The sequence below is a fragment of the Calliopsis andreniformis genome, unplaced genomic scaffold (genome assembly GCF_051401765.1).
Source record: "Calliopsis andreniformis isolate RMS-2024a unplaced genomic scaffold, iyCalAndr_principal scaffold0022, whole genome shotgun sequence".
In the NCBI taxonomy this organism is placed as follows: Eukaryota; Metazoa; Arthropoda; class Insecta; order Hymenoptera; family Andrenidae; genus Calliopsis; species Calliopsis andreniformis.
This window is the reverse complement of record NW_027480432.1, coordinates 5,133,022-5,151,813: the sequence shown is the minus strand read 5'-3', so window position 1 is coordinate 5,151,813 and position 18,792 is coordinate 5,133,022. Positions and strand designations below refer to the sequence as shown.

General features: G+C 45.2%; 1 protein-coding gene across 3 annotated transcripts in view; it reads right to left on the bottom strand.

Moving 5' to 3' along the window:
- Nucleotides 1-18,792, bottom strand: part of Fz2 (frizzled 2) — a 144,749-nt gene that overhangs the window by 71,873 nt on the left and 54,084 nt on the right. The window contains exon 1 of one of the 3 annotated variants that reach the window (XM_076390612.1): nt 3,765-3,898. The exons of the other annotated variants lie outside the window; for them this stretch is intronic. The gene's annotated coding sequence lies outside the window, so the exon portion shown is untranslated. Of the gene's footprint in view, nt 1-3,764; nt 3,899-18,792 lie in introns of those variants that run through there. 3 annotated transcript variants of the gene reach the window in all.

The following is an 18,792-nucleotide window of genomic DNA, read 5'->3' as shown; positions in this document are numbered from 1 at the left end:
CTGGTCGTTTGTCCCGAAGGGTCGAGGATCCTGAAGAGGAGACATCGATTATGTGCTGAACGAAGGCGGTTCGCTACAATTTTCAGACCTATTCTACTAGTCGTTTTCCACTCGAAGCGGTCCCTCGCTGGCTTAACCCTTTTGTTCTCGCACCCACCCACAGGTGTCTTTTTTTGCCCTGGATTTTGTGGCACTCGGCACTTTAGGTGTCCTGAATTATGTTAGTTTTATTGCAGGTATTTTGGAGACTGATCAGAAGACGTATAGGTATGGTAAGTGATAAGTACACATATTTTTAGTGACAATTTCGAAAATTTAAATATTGAGATGTCTCACAATTTGAAATTTCGAATATATTAAAATTTGAAAATTTGAGAGTTTAAAATTCCGAAAAGGTAAGTATTTAAAAGTACCGAGGACTTGAAAATTCAAACCTTTGAAAATTTAAATATTGAAAACTTAGAGAACATGAGAATTTGAAAGCTCGAAACCTCTAAAAATATAAAAAATTCCACTCCTGCTGAATCACCGTCAAATTCCTTTCACACGTCTATTTTCCCCAGAATCAGTTATCTCTCCAACCAAAGCTAGACATTAACACAATTTTCCATATTGGATCGCAGCTCGAGCTGCGTGAATCGGACGCTTAATAACACGAGGTTAAAGACGCGAGAAAGACCGAAGATAAAACGCGATTGGAGAAAGAGCGCGAAAGAGTGTCGAAGAAAGGAGCGAGTGGATCTCCCGTGGGAGGAGGTGCTGTGGACGGGTCCGATGGCCGATATTACACCCCCAGGCGGTAATTCGCATCGAGTTTTCCGTGCTGTCCGGGCAACTCGATCGGAAACGCGATCAGGATGGCGAAAGTAATTTTCGGACGATCGGAGCGCGTCCGTGCCGCGGGCTGATCCTGCGATAAGGAAAACGAACCTTGTACTGGGTGTCGGACGTAAAATTTATACCGAAACGCTCGCTACGTTATGCAGCTACCCCACTCTGGAGATTGCATCCAGCGGGGTAGACCAGGCAAAATGCAGATTTGATCGAAATTGCCAATTTGGAGACGATACTGATTGTCTCTGGCGATGAATTGGTCCTTTGTTTTGGGGAGTTGGATTCGTAGAATTTATTGAGGAACCTGAAACCTGAGAGAACTTTGGAGGGGATATCAACAGTATGTGGTTATGATAGTAATTTTTGTATCAGGTCTATCTTTTTAGATCTGTTGAAGGTTATAAATAAGAATGAAATAGTTGAGATATAATTCGAGAATTTCTATGCAATTTCTAATACTGAAGACACTAGAGAATTAAGTATGTTTGTAGACAGTTTTTATCAGAATTATTTCGACAATTTTAGTTTCCACCACTTCGTTCCTTCACGAACCAACAATGTTTTCAGGGGCCTGCAATTTCTGCTACCACCTCTGTGCATCAGTAGTATTAAAAAAAAGAAGAAGAGAAATTTTGTCTACACACCCTCCACCTCTCTCGCCATAATTATCCTCCTTTCATCTACAATAAAAGCCTCTCCGCGCAACTTTTGGCAAAAGCAGGCAGCTCGAGGATGCAACAAGTCTCCACGGCGAGCAATTGCAGCGAATCGTGGTTTTTTTCCACGGATAAAGGGAATTCTGCGCTGGTCGCGCAGAGCGAGCGAGCGACATATTGGGTGATAGCCTCAGCGCGCTAATCAGAGGCATTCCCCGGCCGACAAATGGCAATTTAACGCTGTCGACCGTCTCGGTCGATATTCGAGCGACCCTTTGACCGTCGACGCTAATGCACGGCCGGCCCTTTATTTCCGGCTGTCACCCCGGCCCGACGATACGCTCGACGTCGTTCGACGCGGAGCGGTCGGACGTGGGTGCCCACCAACCGGTGCATGAGCCGAGGCTCTCTATACGTCGCTGAAAAGGACCACGCCTCCTAGCCAAAGGATTTAATTACGAATTAATTGTGATGCAGAGTCGCGTGGGTAATTCTAGCAGGTAATTGAAGCGCGGCTAGACGAGATACAGCTGCCTCCTTTTCACCTCTCATCGCGAGCCAGCCCTTTTATCTTTTGCAGCGTTCCTGGATCGTTTCGAATATTGTCGTGGCTGCATCAATGCATCGGTAACGAGTGCATCATTGGTGCTCTTCTTCCACCCCGCCCCTCGGCGTATTAACCACCGATCCCCTATCGAGGGCAGCGCGAGAGAGCTGGACCAGGGTCGCGTGATTGTGAAATAATGCGGGGGTGGCATAGAACCATTGTCGAGGCACTCACTCGGCCTGCCAGGTGTCCGTGGGACGAATTGGGGGCGCGGGGACAATGTGGCCCGACGGATAACAGAATTTAATGAAGCGGGACCGCCACTTAGGAACGTCGTGTTTCCTCGGTGACAGTGTGTCCGATTCAAAGCGCTCGTTACGAGGGGCGATCCGCGACGAGCAGGGGAGGGACTCGTGTCTACTTCCCTCGGACAATGAGGGACGCCACCCTCCGGATGGAGGGGCACAGCGCTTCGATAAGATGCTTTTCTACTCGGCAGTTATATTAGACAGTCGCCAGCGCGAGAAACTGAGCGTGGAGGATCGATGTGCTTGGCATTTAGTAGCAGGATGTTTGGATATGTTTGAGGTCCTGTATATTTGCGTTCTGGGGGTGATGTTGGGAGGGCTTGATGGTGGTTAGGGATGAAGGTGTTTTGGGGTAGGAGAGTGACTTGAAGAATTATTCAAGTGACGAGTTTTGGAGATACTATTTGAAATTGTACAGATACTTTTCAGTGTTTGTATTCAAATGAAAGAAACTGATCTGGAATTAATTTAAAAAATGGACCCAGGAGGTAGATAAAAAAATACAATAGAGTGGTTTCATGTTTTGCTAATGTCTGCAATGCCTATGAATGGATCTATGATCTGTGAGCCACTTTATAGTTCTCAAATGCACGATTTTTCCAGGCATGATAATAAAATATTCTAAAACTGTGAATTTATGTGACAAGGAAACACAGAAAACTTCATTTGCTTGTTTTTTCAAAATATTTCCTTTCAAATTGTACAAGGAAATAAGGTAAACGAAAGCCAAAAGAATTTCTTCATAAATTTAGGATACCACTTGAATGCACAGCAGGTCAAAGAGACCCGAACCAAGCGACAGTGTTAAGTATCTGGCTCAGAGCAGTATACCCTGACAAACAAAAGCAACAGTAAATATTTGTGCTTCCCTTAATAGTATGCGGAGCGAGGAAAGAAAGTAATGAGACTGAATTTTAGGGAAAATATTCTACAGAAAGGCGGTTCAGTAAGACTCACTAATGAAGCCGAAGTAAGGGTCGCAGTTGCGAGATGAAATCCCACATAAATTACTTATTTTTTCCTTGAAACCAGCATTCAAATCCCAAATACAAAGTTTGCTATTTTTCTTGTTTATCAAACGAAGAAAAAGACTTTAAATTCAATATTATTACAATTAGTATAATTTCCAGAGTCTTTTAGTCTTTAGAAGCTCACGTTAAGACTTGACTTAAGTTTCTATATTGTTAGATCATTTGAAAGTCACACATTGTTTAAAATTGAGAACAGAGTCAAGAAACATTTTTTCTGGGCTGCCAAATAATTTGCTAGTGATGCTAATTTTACTACTTTTCGATATTCCTGAACTTCTGCCTCTAAATTAAATACAATACGCAGTAAATCTTCACCACCACCCTGTACAATTTTCAGACCCATACGATCACAGAATCACCCTCTCGCGTCTCCTCAATCTACTCTTACCTGATAGCCAGTTTCGATTAGATCGTGCGAAATCGTCCTCCAGCAGAACGTGTCCCTTGCTCGCAGGGCCGTCAACGACTAGGGATTCCCGACATAGTCGTGATTTATCGCGCCGATAAAAGCTCCGATTCCCCGTCGACCGCCACGCAGAAACTCTCACTGTCTCTTCGTCTCTCGATCTAACGATCCATCAACCACCTCGATCCTCCAACCTCCCCACCAATATCTCAGTCCCTAGACCCAACTCGCAGCAGTGTCTCTTCCATTTAACTTCACTCCCAAAACGTCCTCCACCCCTCACTCGCACCAACAACCAGTCACAGTGTCTTTATCAATTCTCGCGAGAAAAATCGCTGCAGGTGACTTTGCAGGAGGATCTTCCCCCCAAATCACGAGGGAGAACAGTTTTTTAAGAACACAGCACCGCGTGGAGACACTATGAGAATCGTCCAAGCGAGATGAAGACAGTTCTTCTGATAAGTGTTGTTCGTTAATGTTAATTAAAATTTTAGGAGAGACTGAAACCGATTCAAAGGATCGTATCCTCCGCGTCAGCCGGGTTGCCAGCGTCGAAGGCGCGCGAGAAATGCACGCTCCGCCCGGCGGCGCTCGCTTTTATCGACGCTCGCGAGGAGTGCGCGCGTTCGCGCGCGCAAGCGTGCTCCCTCTCTCTCGACCGTCTCTCCCTCTCCTTCGCTCCTCTCTCACGCGTGCACAGTCCCGATGCCACCCTCCTAGCGTACGCGAGCGTGCTCCCGCGGGTGGCTCGCGCGCACACTCGGCCGCGATCGCGACGAGGAAACGCGAGCCGATAAAGACGCGTCGCCTGCACGCGGCTGCCCCTTTCGCGCGGATGCTTTTCTTTCATAGCTTTGCACCATCGATCTGCCACGACTTCCGACCTTCCCCAACTCCATGGGAAAACCACTGGCGAGCTCCCGATTCCCCACCCCCGCTCGAATGGAAGGCAACTTTCTTGGAGTCACTGCGCTGGTGCTCAAGAGGAAGGTGCTCTCTCGTTTCGAGGCTTGTTGGCTCTTTTGGCGCGGGGGTGGAGGGAGAAATTCTGGGGAAAGGGGTAATAGTCTTGAAGGGTGTTTTAGGGGTATTTTAGGGGTGTTTTAGGGAAGATTTGAGTGATTCAGTGAACAGAATTATTTTTGAACATTTTCTTACAGAAATTGGGGGATGAATATTAAATTTTCAATGCATACTACCTTCATTTTGTTTTTGAATTACATGTTGCTCATTTGCTGCAACAATCACACATCTCAGAAATCATAATTTCTTTGAAACATCAGGCAATAACTTTTTCCTCAAATTTCATGCATAAAGTGATTTTTTAATATCTACCAATATCTCAAAAATTAGTTATTATTTGAGTAATATCATATGGAGTATTAGTACAAAAATTTGCGATGGAGGTTATAGAGAGAGTAGAACTCCAGACGACAGTTTATGTCTGTTTGAGAGTTCCCCCTTCTCTGATATTATAAAAGAAGTGTATAAAGAGCGTTTCAAGCACCCATAAATCATCGAGTTCCTGATTTCGGTAGCGGATGACCTGTCGGCGGGAATGAAACGGTAGCACCGCGTAAGAAGCTGCCGACGCCATATAAAGCCGCCGTGAGAGGAGCGTATCCGCTGAACAAATGTTTGAGATTGCCCGATTAAAAGAGCCCGACGAGTGCTTGCTTGCTGTATTAATCTGACGAAAATACCGCCTTGGTTCAGGTATCGCAATTAAAACAAACTCATTCGGTTCCAGGATGGATTCACCGATTACAGGGCTTTCTCGTTAGAACCTATACCTTGAAATTGGTGCTGAGATATAACATTATTTAGCTAACTGTCCTCACTTGAAAAGCGAGAGAATGAAAAAATATAGAAAATAGATATCTATAAAATTGACTAGAAATTTATTAGAATAACTTAGTTATCTGAACTATAGGTATTTTTAGATCTTTTACCTACAGTAGACGATAATTGTTTATATATAAATATTATAATATTAATATGCTTTAAAATTACATACATATTTTCCTATTCTAAGGACCTTGTTGTCCATGTCACAGAGTAAATAAGAGAGACAATACCTACTTTTATTGAATAATTCTATAAAATAGTTCACCTAGCAACGAGCTTATAACGAGAAACATGTATCTCTTCCCTCTCCAGGAATTCCAATCCCCGCAAAAAAGATTCCCCTATCTCCCCATAAACAAGAGGCTTCGCAGGCAGCAACCAGCGTGTTAAATGCGCTCCAAAATTTACGATTCGTTCCGCGAGCAATAATCATGGCCACGTGACGGCGCAACGCCGCCGTGAATTATCTCATAACCCTTGATGAATTGGTATTGGCCTGAGTGTTTTGCCGCGCTTTTTCCCCCCACCCTGTCATCGTTGAATATGCAATTGATTACAGGGCCGATCGGGGGGCGATTAATTCCGATTCCGCGGAGTATCGCCTGTACGATTTACCATATTTGATCGATACTTGGTGCGCGTCGATTATTCACCTGCGCTCGCCGCGGAATCATTGTACCCCTAATGGCGCGCGATTTTAATTGGCGGAGAACCATTCGAAGGTTTCTTTGCTCCTCTCGAGGCGGACTAAAAACGATTTCGCGCGATCATCTTTTCTTGCGGTGGCTGCAAAAATCTGAGTGATCTTGCTCTGCAAAATGGAGAGGGAGACTGATGGAGGAGATTCGATATCGGTTTTCTGTGGCGGCAGTGAAGACGCTTTTTAGCGAGCAGACAATCTTTAATGAAAATTAAAGAAGATTTATGGAATGGATGCAAAATATTCATATGACCTAAATCAATAGGTAAATTTGAGGCTGTAGTACCTGTACTTTGAAGATTTCAATTTTTGACTTCTTTATTTTCTTTCAATTGTAATTGAGAATTTTTTGTTATCTAATAGACTCAATCTACTGTGGATAAAAGAAAAAGGAATGATATTTTATTCGAAGCTTGAACCTAATTAGAACATATAACTGTCAACTAAATTTTCAGTAACAATCTTGAATGTCAGCTATGACTATCACTAGAAACTCGCAATTCGTCGTGAATAACAAGCTTTAACAAGCCCAAGAAATATCTTAGCGACAGCTATTTCCTTTTTTAATATTTCCAACGAGAAGCTTATAAAAACCGAGGGGAATTGAAGAAACGCTGAGCGTAGCTTATATCGAGAAACTACAGACTATCACGAGCCTCGTTAATCACATGCTTGAAGAAGACAGCGAGGGAAGGCAGCTCGACTAATACGTACACGTCGTGGGTTTAATCCCGCGAAATGTCCTGCCTTGTAGTACTGATTGACCAGACGTCCTCGCAAAAACGAGTCGTACGTAATTAAGATATTAATAACTCGTCGAGAGGCCCGCGTCCGTGGATCATCGGGCTCTGATCGAATCTGCATCGGACGGCCTTGGATCGAGAGCCAGCATTTCGAGCGAATCGAATCATCGTGTCGTCGAGAGCCACTCCTGGCGATAAATGAAGGATAATCGAAAAATTGCTGCTGTCAGGGGCGGGGTTGATCGCTGGAAATCGTTGGAAGTTGCGTGAGAGGTGTAGCGTGGGTGTTCGAGCTGGGGAATGGGTTCTGGAAAATTCTGGCTCCTGTGTTGATTATATGAATGGGGAAAGTTTTTGTTAAAAAATGGAGTCAGTTGTTGACACGGAGTGGGTAGGGTTATTTGTGAAATTGTGGATAATATTGATCCAGAAAAGTTTAACTTTTATCTGGTATGGTGGATAAACAGTATTTATAGGAGCTCGACTTCTTTTGCGCGTTATGGATAATATTTATGGATGATTTATTTTACAACAGTTATTAAACTGAAAAGATACTATCGCTGGACCAGCTGAGATGTAATTAAATTAATAGGATGCCTTATGATAAATAGTGGTAAAAAAGAATGATAAAAATTCTGGCATCTTTAGCGTGGCAGTAAACGTGTCACAGTAGAGTAGTTAGGGTCTCTTTATTGTAAGTTATTTAAAAAGGAATTGTATGGAAGAGATAGATAGTAAATTGCTTCTTTTTGCCAGCATGAAGAGTCCTTCCATTTCTTTAGACACGCCAAGTGTAATTGACTGTAAATGTACTTTTAGGTACCTTTTTTGGAATATATGAACCTAGAATTGTGGATGAATTACTATCTTATGACTGCAGACTCTTGGCAAGAGTTTCGAAGGCATTAGGCAAGCGTCCATGAAGAAAATCTCGAAAAGAAAAAAATGTAAGTTATTGAATATTCGGAAGAATAAATTTCTGAATTGTACTTTCTCACTATAAAACATAACAGTATGTACTCTCATCTGTGTCTAATCTCTTATAACACTCCATACCTTTCCAGTGACGTGTATACTAAACCATTCAAAAACACCCCATCCCTCAGTCCCTAAATAACCATACCCGAATTTAGAAAATAACACTCACAAAACACCTCGCAAATAACCAGCCCAGTTATCAGCCCCACCTCTCAGTGACTCACAGCCAACAGAAGGCACCCAGGGCCACCCACGTGAAAGTATCATCAGTTTCGTCCAAACAACTTGCCCCAAACACGAAGAAACATATCTATATTCCTAAAAGGGACCAAAATGAATCAGCCTTTCAAAAAACTGAAATTTATGCTTTCTATGTTTTACCTTGCATCTACAGAATTAATTCCAGGTGGAATTTTTCAATATTACGAGAGTCTGTAAAATATGGAAATACTTATTTATAAAATCCAGAAGTGCTTACTTGGCAAAAAATTAAATCGTTCCATTTCACTATTTTTTAACTCACCCCTCTGGAATCAATTTTCTATAGAATTCTGTGTTTCTTGAGAAGCAACTTTGAGCAGAGAAATCAAACAATTCTCCGATTCGGAGTCGCATAAATTTCGACAATGTAAAGCACACTCGTGCTCCCTTTGTCGCGATAAGCGCGAGCATTCCTTTCAGCGACAGGCACGTCATAGTAGCCAGAGAGTCCTCGTTGAAACTTAGGGCGTATCTGTTTAGACGCAAGAGTAGCGAGGCCGTCTCCTATATTACCGCGACTAATGGTAATGACGCTCGTAATTCTCGGCGATAGTGGCGGGGCCAGGGGTCGAAGGGGAACGGTGTCTGAGGGCCGATACCAAATGAGTTATACCGTCGAAGCAGGTACTTAGCCCCCGATGCCCTGGTTCGTATCGGTCGCGGTGAATCACGCGAGGAAAGGAATCGAGAGGTAAAGAAAGGTGGTCGGGCCACTTCAGGATTATTTATGCAGCTTCATCAGACCATTTCTTGGCCCGACGCGATTAACCCCTCGCTAAAGTGGAGTGCGACAAACCCGCTGGGAATTGGCTTTTAGTGATACCTTGACCCTGATTTGAGGGTAATTGCGTTGAAAGTGGAATTGTGAAATATTGCAGGGTTCATGTGCAGTCAAAGGTCTAGTAAATGATAAAAAGTGAAAGCTACTGTATCTATCTTTTGTTTTAGAATATTTGTAGAAGTTCAAGAGGAATTTCAAATTTAAGTATTGGTTTAGTTTGCCTAATGCAATATTGTTATTAGGTATTCTAGGCTTCCAAAGAGTCTGAAAAGATTCTGGAATACTTCCTGAAGCCTCTGCTCCATTACACAATTTTCCTTTCAATATTTCAAGTCTGTTTCACTAAACCTGAAAATTCAGAGTTTAAAAATTCACAGTCTCGTTTCTGCTATCAACGACCCAAATCACTGCAGAACTTTAGCATCGCTACATTTTGGGTCTCCTCAATGATCCAAAGATTAAGATTCCTCAAATTCACCCTCACTGCATAGACAAAAGTCCACCCAGCCAACGTCAGGTTAAATACCCCATAAATGCTTCCTCGGTCGCCCACTTCGTTTTCTCGCGTGTGCTATCGCACGCGTTCCTGTTTCGTCGCGTGAGCGACTAGGAAGAAGAACGTCCGACCACAATGGGGGCTTAGATCGGTGTAACGTGGCCAGAGGAGAGCCACAGGTAGACAAGGAAGCGAGATAAGCCAGTACGCTCGCGCGAGCCGCCCTGATGAATAGCCCGTGAATCGGCATTGAAATCGTACGTACGTGACCATTGTTCTGGGAAACGCTTGTATCGACTTCCCTGTCGCGCGCGCGCTGGACAGACCGGTATTGTTGTAAAAATCTGCTCATGAAATTAATAACCCAGCGGCGTGGAACGTGGATCTTGCTTTCGAAAGCTCGTTACTCGTCGCTGGAACAGTGGCCGACGATTATCCGTGGAATTGAAACAAGCGTATGAATAATGTATATTGAAGTGAGAATAAAATGCATCCAGTTCGATGCATCTTTTTGGCTTCCGTCGAACGCTTTTCAGAGCGAATTATGGGGACATTGGTGGTGTTTTAGGGGTTGGTTTGAAGAGATTTTGAGGTGGTCCAGGATTTATTATTTCATTTGAAGTTTGGGGGTTAAGGGAGTGCAGATTTTTGAAGAAATGTAGGTACTTAAGATAGGTACTCTAAACTTGGGGTTTAGATATGGAAATTTTATTGTTTTTCATGATTTCTATATTCTGGACTTTAGAATTACTTCAATGTTATAGCTAGAGTAGAGATTTCGAGTTTGGATTGAGTTTCGAATAGGGTTGCATGAAGTTCTACATGTAAATGATATCAGTTAAGCTTGTGACTTTCAGATAGTCATTGAAATACCCTTCAAAAAATTTCTATATATCCTTCAATTATTACAGAATATTTAAAAATTCTAGGTACCACAGGCCCTCTAGAGAAATTCTCAAACCTCCAAACTTTCCAATAACTACAGGAATTCGCCGGAGCGACACGAACGCGCGAAACCTATACGACTGCTCTCACCTACCACCCCGCACGCCCAATTGTTAAAATCATCGATGCATCGCAGTTCAACAGCCCAATTCACGAACAAACCCCCTCGAAAATCCTCAAAAAATGTTCCTCAGCGTACGAGAGAGCCTGCTGCACTTTAAGTTCCCACGAAAAAAGAAGAGTATCGGTAGTCGATGTCAGATTAATTACACGTATCAGAGGGCAGCCTGTCGGCCTCTTACTTTGCCGCATAATACACGGGTCAAACGAGAGCTCGTAAAACCAACGAACCTTTTCCACAGGCAACCTTTCCTCGCGGGGCCAACGCAGTCGGCGTTCGTGTGCGCGCATACAGAGCCGCGCATACATAGCGACGCACGGTCCTTCTGGCTAGATGCATCATGTGGAGCATCTTGTTCTTCATCTCCGTGACGGTGCTCGTCCACCCTCCACCCTTTTCCCTCTTTCTTTACCCCTGGCACGAGAGGCTCGCCCTTTCCATCCATATATGCGACCGGCAACTTTATGCCTCCACTCCCTTCCCGCCCCACCCTCCCCAGCGTTACGCGGACTCTTTTCCTCGAAGAAGAAAAAAAGGAAGACCAAGAAGAGTACCGCCGAGGTAATCAAAGGGGTAGGTGTATATTCGTGGGTACTTTACCCCCTCCTCGAAACGCCCCGGTGCTCTCGAGGTACACGAGAAACACGCGGGAGCGTTGCCGAACAATCGTTTCGGGAGCTTTGAAGTTTCCTCGGCTACACGCCCCCGCGGCCCCTTCCCCCGCGTCGCTCGTTCCATCAGCAGCGTTGCACAGGGGGACACGAACGCGTATGGCGTCGGGCATGGATGTGACACGGTGCTAGGGGGAGGGAAATAGGTCCTGACTCTCCACCCACGTACACATCGAGCACCGCGCGATAATGTCGTCGAACGTGGCTCTGTTTTCTACAAAGGGAGGCAGGTGGGAGGACGCGGGGTCCATTGGGTGGTGGGACACTCGGGGTGCTTAAGGGGCTAATTACAGTATTTTTCCCCGCGGAGATTCGCACGATGGTCATCGTCTGCTGGATGGTACCTGCTTTGATTTATCCCTCGATCCACACGAGTGGAGCTGGCTTTGTGACACGATGGGCGTGCTACTCGTCTCGTGGCTCGCTGTCTTCCGCGCGGGGGCTAATCAACCAAAAAGAAGCACTTCTTCCTTCCCTCGTCTTTGTCGCTTCCGCCAGCGTTCGTGCCAGGGCGTTTTCGTTCGCCTCTTCTGCTCCTTCGGCCGAGGGGGTCGCCAGCCTCCTGGCTCGCCCTGTCCCCGCTCGCGAGCCTGTTTCTTTCGAGCCTTTGCTTCCGATGCCGCGTATGCAGAAAACATCGCGGAAGTGCCCACTCATTGTCCCCGGAGTGGCAGCTCGAGTGCAGCTTTGCCGACGACGGGGTAATTAGTTCGTATTACACTTTGTGACATCGCCGCTCGGCCGATGAAGCCGAAGAGCACCCCTTTTTCTCTCCATCCGACCAACGCCAGCCTCCCTCGACGCTCCTCTTCGAATCCAATTACGATTTCGGACCCCCCACACGCCCCTCTTGCCCCCTCGTCTACGTGGCTCGACGGTGGACGTTCATGCCGTGGCTGACTATCTCTCTGCATCCTCTGTTGCTCTGGCTCGCGGTTTAGAGAGCCAGAGAGCAGGTGAAGAGTCGAGGACGAGCGCGTGGCTGACCAAGCCTCTTTGTTAACAGAAGATCCTCGAGTGCGCTCGCGCAATGCGCGTGTACTTCAGGGTAAAGGGCCGCTCAGTTGCGAACATCCTCGACGAACCTTCACAGAGCGGTCTCTTCCTTTTGTGCCTGTGCAGAGGACTCTACAAGAAGTTCGCTGGCTGATGTCGAACGGTCGAAGTGAGTGGTATCAGAGAGATGGAATTCAGTGGGGGTATGCATATGGAGGAGGGGTGAGATTGTTGGGGATGATGTAACGCTGTTGCATGGCTGGGTTGGGGTCTGGATGTAATTCGAGTTACTGCTGGGAGGTTCAGTTTTGGATTGTGACCACAGTCTAGATGGGTAGGGACATTTCTGGCTCCAAATCTTTTCTGAAGTACAGTATACCTGTTTCATCTCTACCTATATTCTGTAAAGATATAATAGTTAATAATTAACTTCGAATCTAAAATATCTATTTTTCCATAGAACACTATTTCAACTAAATCCAACAGAAGTGATTCCAAATACCCTAACATGCTCTTTTCTACCTAAAAAGTTCGAACAAAAAGCAGATATGTTCTCCAAACGAGAAGATCCTCGACTCCACACAAAGGAAACCTTTTTATCAAACCCCTCAAAGCCTAAACTACTGTAATCTCCAACAACAAAGCTGTTCAACGAGGATGCCACTCTATTCCTCAAAGCGATTCTCCACTCAGAAAATGACCTCTCGTTAACGAATCAGATCAGACGCAAGATGTCAAAGACATCATCGCATAATTTTCCATCAGAGAGAACACTCTCGCTCCGCTGCTCTTAGATTCGAAAATTTCCCGAGGGCGAAGCTTCTGTACTCTTCGTTCTGCGCTCAAAAACACGCCGAGGCGAGGGGTCGTCGATGAAACAGTAGCGAGAGAAAACTCTCGGAGACGATCGAAGCGAATCGGAGCTGAGGACGTCGTGTCTAAGAAAGCCCGGGAAAAAAGTGTATTCTCTTCGTGTTTCCCTTGTTCCGAGGCTGTCACAGACGACGTCCCTCTTTTTGCCCTCCCTTTTTCCGGGAGGCATCTCGCCCCCGCGCCATCCAGCTGAAAACAGCAGCTCGTGGACGTCCGTGAGAAACGTCGCAAGAAACAGTCGAGCTGGTTCCACTGAATCATTTTTGTCGAAGGCTGCCCTCGACACCCATCGTCTGGGAAATATTTTTTTTCTCGTGGCGCGACGAAACGCTACACGATTACTTTTTTGCGAGAGTTTAAATAGTGACAGGTTTCAAACTGCTCTAATTTTTTATTTGTGAGTAAGGCTGAATAGTAGAACAGTAGTGGCACTGTAGAATTATTATGACAGTGATAAATTCATGTGTTCAGTATAGTTCATTACAGTAGTTTCTATACTTATTTAATACTTTGGGGACACGTGAATTAATCATCGGGTTATTCTACTGAGAAAACTCCAAGCTTGAGACTATGGAAAAACTAATGTCAGCCATGTTTGAAGATATTGTCAAGATTTATCTCTCGCATTTGTTAGCTCGCAGAAAGGGTCTCTCTAATTAGGGATTTCCGCCTTCTGAAAATTCATAAGCTGAGACTACTGAATCCTCATGCAAATGAACCAGAGGACTAGGGAGCTTACAATAGCTTGATCGAAACACTGTTCACTCTGATTAACGCAATTGTGTACTAATCTTGCATAATTTGCATTCTACATATAATATAGAAACATGTCAAGAAATGCCTATTCTCAAGACACTTAATACATACATTGTTTCTCATTTCAGAAATGTTGATATCGATAACTATCAATTCCTGCAGCATCACAGTTGACGTCAGGATCAACACTAAAAGAATACAGTTAATTCGTGTTGTTCTTGAACAGTGAGACTTAATCATAGCATAATTCACGAATCGTTTATCTCCTAAGCCCATCGCGTTTCCCCTTGTTTCATGCGGCGATGTTTGCTTCCCCGAATTGTCAGCGTGCAATTGCAGCAATCGTGCATAATTCACGGGCTGAGCCAATCTAGAGCCCGTATTGTATCCACTCGCGATAAATAATCCCTTTACAGCGGAAGCTTGGAACAGCTCCGCGGGCAGAGTTGTCTGTTGGAAAAGCGGCGAAATTGAAGGGCGGCGGTCCGTTTCAAGAACTACAGCCTCTAGTACGGTATTCCATTAATCCCGCGATAAAACGGCGGCTTTATATTTACTTTTAACGACGCAACTTTCGCCCCCGTCCGTGTTCACGGATCGCAGAAAAATTTGTTTGGGATTTCGGCAGGAAATCAGAGTCGGAGGGTCGCAAACGAATACTCGATCACTCGAATGATTTATTCAGTCGCGCGCAGATGTCCGTCGACGCCTGTGTGGAGAGGGAAAAAAATTGGAGTTTGCGATCGATGCCACGGAATCAATTCGAGTGACCAAACAAACGGATTTCTGCTCGGCCCTTCTCCCTTTCCTATCTCTCTTTTTGTGATCGATGCGCTGGTACTTTGTAACTCGAGTGGGAGGCTCGATCAATCAGCGATGGTCATAATGCTCTTGGTACTCGCTATAGACTCGCGATTCATTCAAATGAATCCACGAAATACGTGGGAGCAGAAATCTGGCGTATCGAAGTAATCGCGACATGTCTTATAGAAATTTGGAATTTAAGGTATACGTATATGTGTGGTATTTTTTATATGACCTGTATGAGCGAATGAGTTAATCATAAGATATACCTCAACTGTTAAATAATTCTGTTTACGTCTTTTAAATAATTAGCTAGATAGGTGATGGTTGAGTTACTTGAAAGTCATGAGATAGAATTGGCTCAGTCCCATCGCAGGAATAACGAACAGGGAAGCGTCTCGCGATGGACTTTTAGAAGAGCACGCGTCATTGGAATTTGCGCCTCTTCAGGTGCACGCGATTGTTTCGAGAGCGAACCTCTGCCAGTGAGAATGTTGGTTAGTTTCTGCTGCGTAGGCTCGCGAGCTCATTTACCACCGTACTCCAGATGCTGCTTCAGCAATTTTCACGTTCCCTCGGAATTGGATACGTAGACTCGGGGAAGTTCGGTTTGCGTATTAGTGGTACGCGAAACAGACGTGCCGCGGTGTGTAAATGGGGAAAAAGAGGATCTTGAATTCTCGGTAGGAACTCGGTGCGGTCGGCTGTCGAGGGCTGGCTCGAACGAAATTAACAAGTTGGACGAGAATTGAACGTGTTGACCCTTTGTGCTGAGTGCTGGGATTGCCAACTGGGTTGCCTGTAACGGAGTAGCTACGTTGTCACACTAGTTATCCTTCTGCTCGTTTAGGTTCGGAGAAATGTGTGCTCAACGAAACTATACACATAGATACACATAGATACACATAGGCACGCATACCCTATGTTATATTAATTCACACTTAGGTTCTTCTCATTTGTGATAATATTAGAACTCATTACGATTTTATGTTATTAGAATGCATAACTACCTATTACTTAACTTTGGAAATTTCACCAAACAGCTACACTCGCTACATACATCTATTCTTGTAAAGGGGATCTTAGATGTCTCTTCAAAACTTCTTATAACTTCGTTCAATAAAATTCTTCAATTTTTAACATTCTTTCCATCCACAAAATAATATATCCATCTTTCCTCCACCCTCCCTATTTTCCTCAAAATTATAAAAATCACCCTTCTTCCCAGGTAGCAAGAAATAACACGTCCAGGAATATTCCTCGCCGAAGTCATAAGGTCGTGCATCGAAGAGCAGCCTGGGCGGGGGTGCAAGGGGTGCACTCACCCTTTCGCGCCCTTCTTGCACCATTCTTTTCCTCCAGCATCGACGCACGCACGATCCGCGCACACAGTGGTGCGCGAGGCGCGTCGACGCTCGATGAATTCTTTGATCCACACTGTAATTAGTTGGTGGCAAGCAACCGCCCCCGCGCCCCTCTAGCGAGCGGAAGCTGCCAGCCGCGGGGGTGGGTAGCGAAAATGTTTGAGTGGCGATCAAAGTAGTACAACTCTGCGCGGGCTCACCGAGGGCAGCAGCCAAGGGTGGCAGCGTTAAGAAACGAGGGGGCGAAGAGGGGAGGGCCACCCCCGACGCCACGCGCTATTACGGACTAGGTTGCCAGTGGCGTAGAATACTGCGCTCATACAGGATTCTTGGAGAATAGTCTTTTCAAAGTGGTAGTGATATTTCTGTGGGTACTGGTGAGTTAGAAATAAGAATTCTAATGAGACGAGGAATCCTAGTTCTTGATGAAGGCTTGTAAAATATTAATGTATATTTTGAAAATATAATATTGCACTTCAGAAGCGTCACCCTGCTTACGAAATCTCCACTCTTCTACTGTATAATGTGACTGGAAGACATTTCATCTCAGCATCTAGCAACACTACCTCAAAAACTGTCCACCGCCTCTCTCGCACCCTCCACCTTTCCCACCACTCAAGACTCAGAATTTTAACTCGGAGTACCCAAATCCCCCAGAGACCAAAAGAGAATCGATTCGAAGGAAAGCTTCCTCGAGTGAATCGAACAGGACAAAGAACGGTCCAAATAATTCGCGAGAGTACTACGCCAGTGTTAGAGGGCGCCGCGTGACACGTCGAGTGCGGCACTCCGCGCCTTCAAAGCGCCGCCGTCGTCGACGACGTCGTCCCTGTCGACGCAGGGCCTCCTGTAACGGCATCGCTTCCACGGAGACGCGTATCGGTGTGGGGAATTTAATGCATCCGCGGGAAGAGCGACGATGGATAAACGGGGCCTCGACGACTGAATCCAACATGGCTGCGTTCTCAAATATGCACGACACGGGTACGCGAGGCCTCGGGATTCCAGGTCTACGTGCAATCATATTCGCGGAGACGCTTTGTAACAGTCCGCCAGCGAATACCGGATGCGTCAGGATCGCGTCTGCGGCGAGGGACCAACTGCTGCGAACTGTTGCCGAAGTTTCGGGATTGTTGGCGGAAGAAAGCGGCGAATTTCGTGTATATTTCGGGAATAGGGCTGTTTAGCCTCGACGAGCCGAGGCTTCCCAGAGTTTATGGACCGCTTCGGAAGTGTGCTGCTGAACTGCTGCAGGAGATCTTATGGCGGGGAAAATGCTGTGTTGTTGCTCTGTGCTAGTTCCTGTGTAGTAAAAAGAGGCTGTTGTAGAGGCTCCTGGGTCTGAATTACTGGGAGTGCGGTCGTTCCTTCGGTTGAGGTAGCAACTGTTGGCGATAGGAAGAATATTTGGGATGAGGATTTAGGCGACGGTATCTGGGAGGAGAGAATGGAGAGTTATGGTCCAACTTAGTTTTTTTACCATAGGTACTTTTTTAAGTACCTAAATGGTAATCAACAGAACTATGAAAGAAATGTATGGAATATTTAAATTCTGATAATTTCGTATGTATAAAACAATATTTATTGATAACCATTCTTGTAACTTAAGAAAAAAGCAGAAAAATAGTAAAGTACCCTAGAAACCTGTTTTCCTCTATAGGGAGAAAACACTGTACCTAATATGTACTCTGAAACAGATGGGTTGATATGTTTCTCATCCCTAATTCCTCAAAATTTCTTTCCATTTCTTCTAACTCGAAATTTCAGCAATTTCATCGAGAAGACTACAAAGACTATGTACATAGAATTGCAAGAAACATTTTCAATAAATTCGTCTGACGATAGAGGCGGTGTATTCCTTTGAAGAAGTCAGAGATGAAGGAAGGAGGCACAGGGCCCCAAGTAGGTGTATGCAGGCGCGTGTACACGAGCGATTTTATGCTCGCCAACCCTCTTTCCGCGCGGCGTAAACCCTCAGACACGAGAGGGAGGCAGGATAGGGGTTGCACTTTCAGACGTGAATTTTCACGAAGCGAATAAAGCGTGTTAAAGCCCGTGTTTTCGTGACGCTTGCTCGCCGCCACGCTCAAGTAATATCTTAATCCTCTTACGTCAGGAGGACACGCTAGCCCAAACGCCGAACCGGCCGCTGCTGAAAAATGGGGCGGAAGGACGAATTAAACCTCGGCGGGGTTGCTCTATCACGTGATCGGCATTCTGATCTCATAATCTCGCGCTGAGAACTTTCGAGCAGCCAGATATTCAGTTTTAAATCGCTTTGGGGGCTTTCGAAAATATGGGGATGAAGACTTTTGTGTCTCTGTGCTTGGATTAGCTATGAAAATATAGATGATGTTACGAGGGTAAGTAAATTTGTAGACTGGCTTGGATTTTTTTATACAATTGGTAGGTTTCTGAGTCCTCAGATACAACTAATAAAAAATTGATAAATCCTGCTAAAAATCCTCGTTTCCCATTTCTCAGCAACTCAACCTCGTCAACCCCTTCGCTGGAGATCTCAATAATTCAAACTCCCGATCAAAGAAGGCCGAAAGTCCCACCAACTCCCAAGACGCAAACCCTCAACTCCATCATCACTATCGCAATCCCATCCTCACTCGTCCGCTATATACCTTCTGTCCAAGCCTCAGGACAAAGGTAGGTAACGCAGGG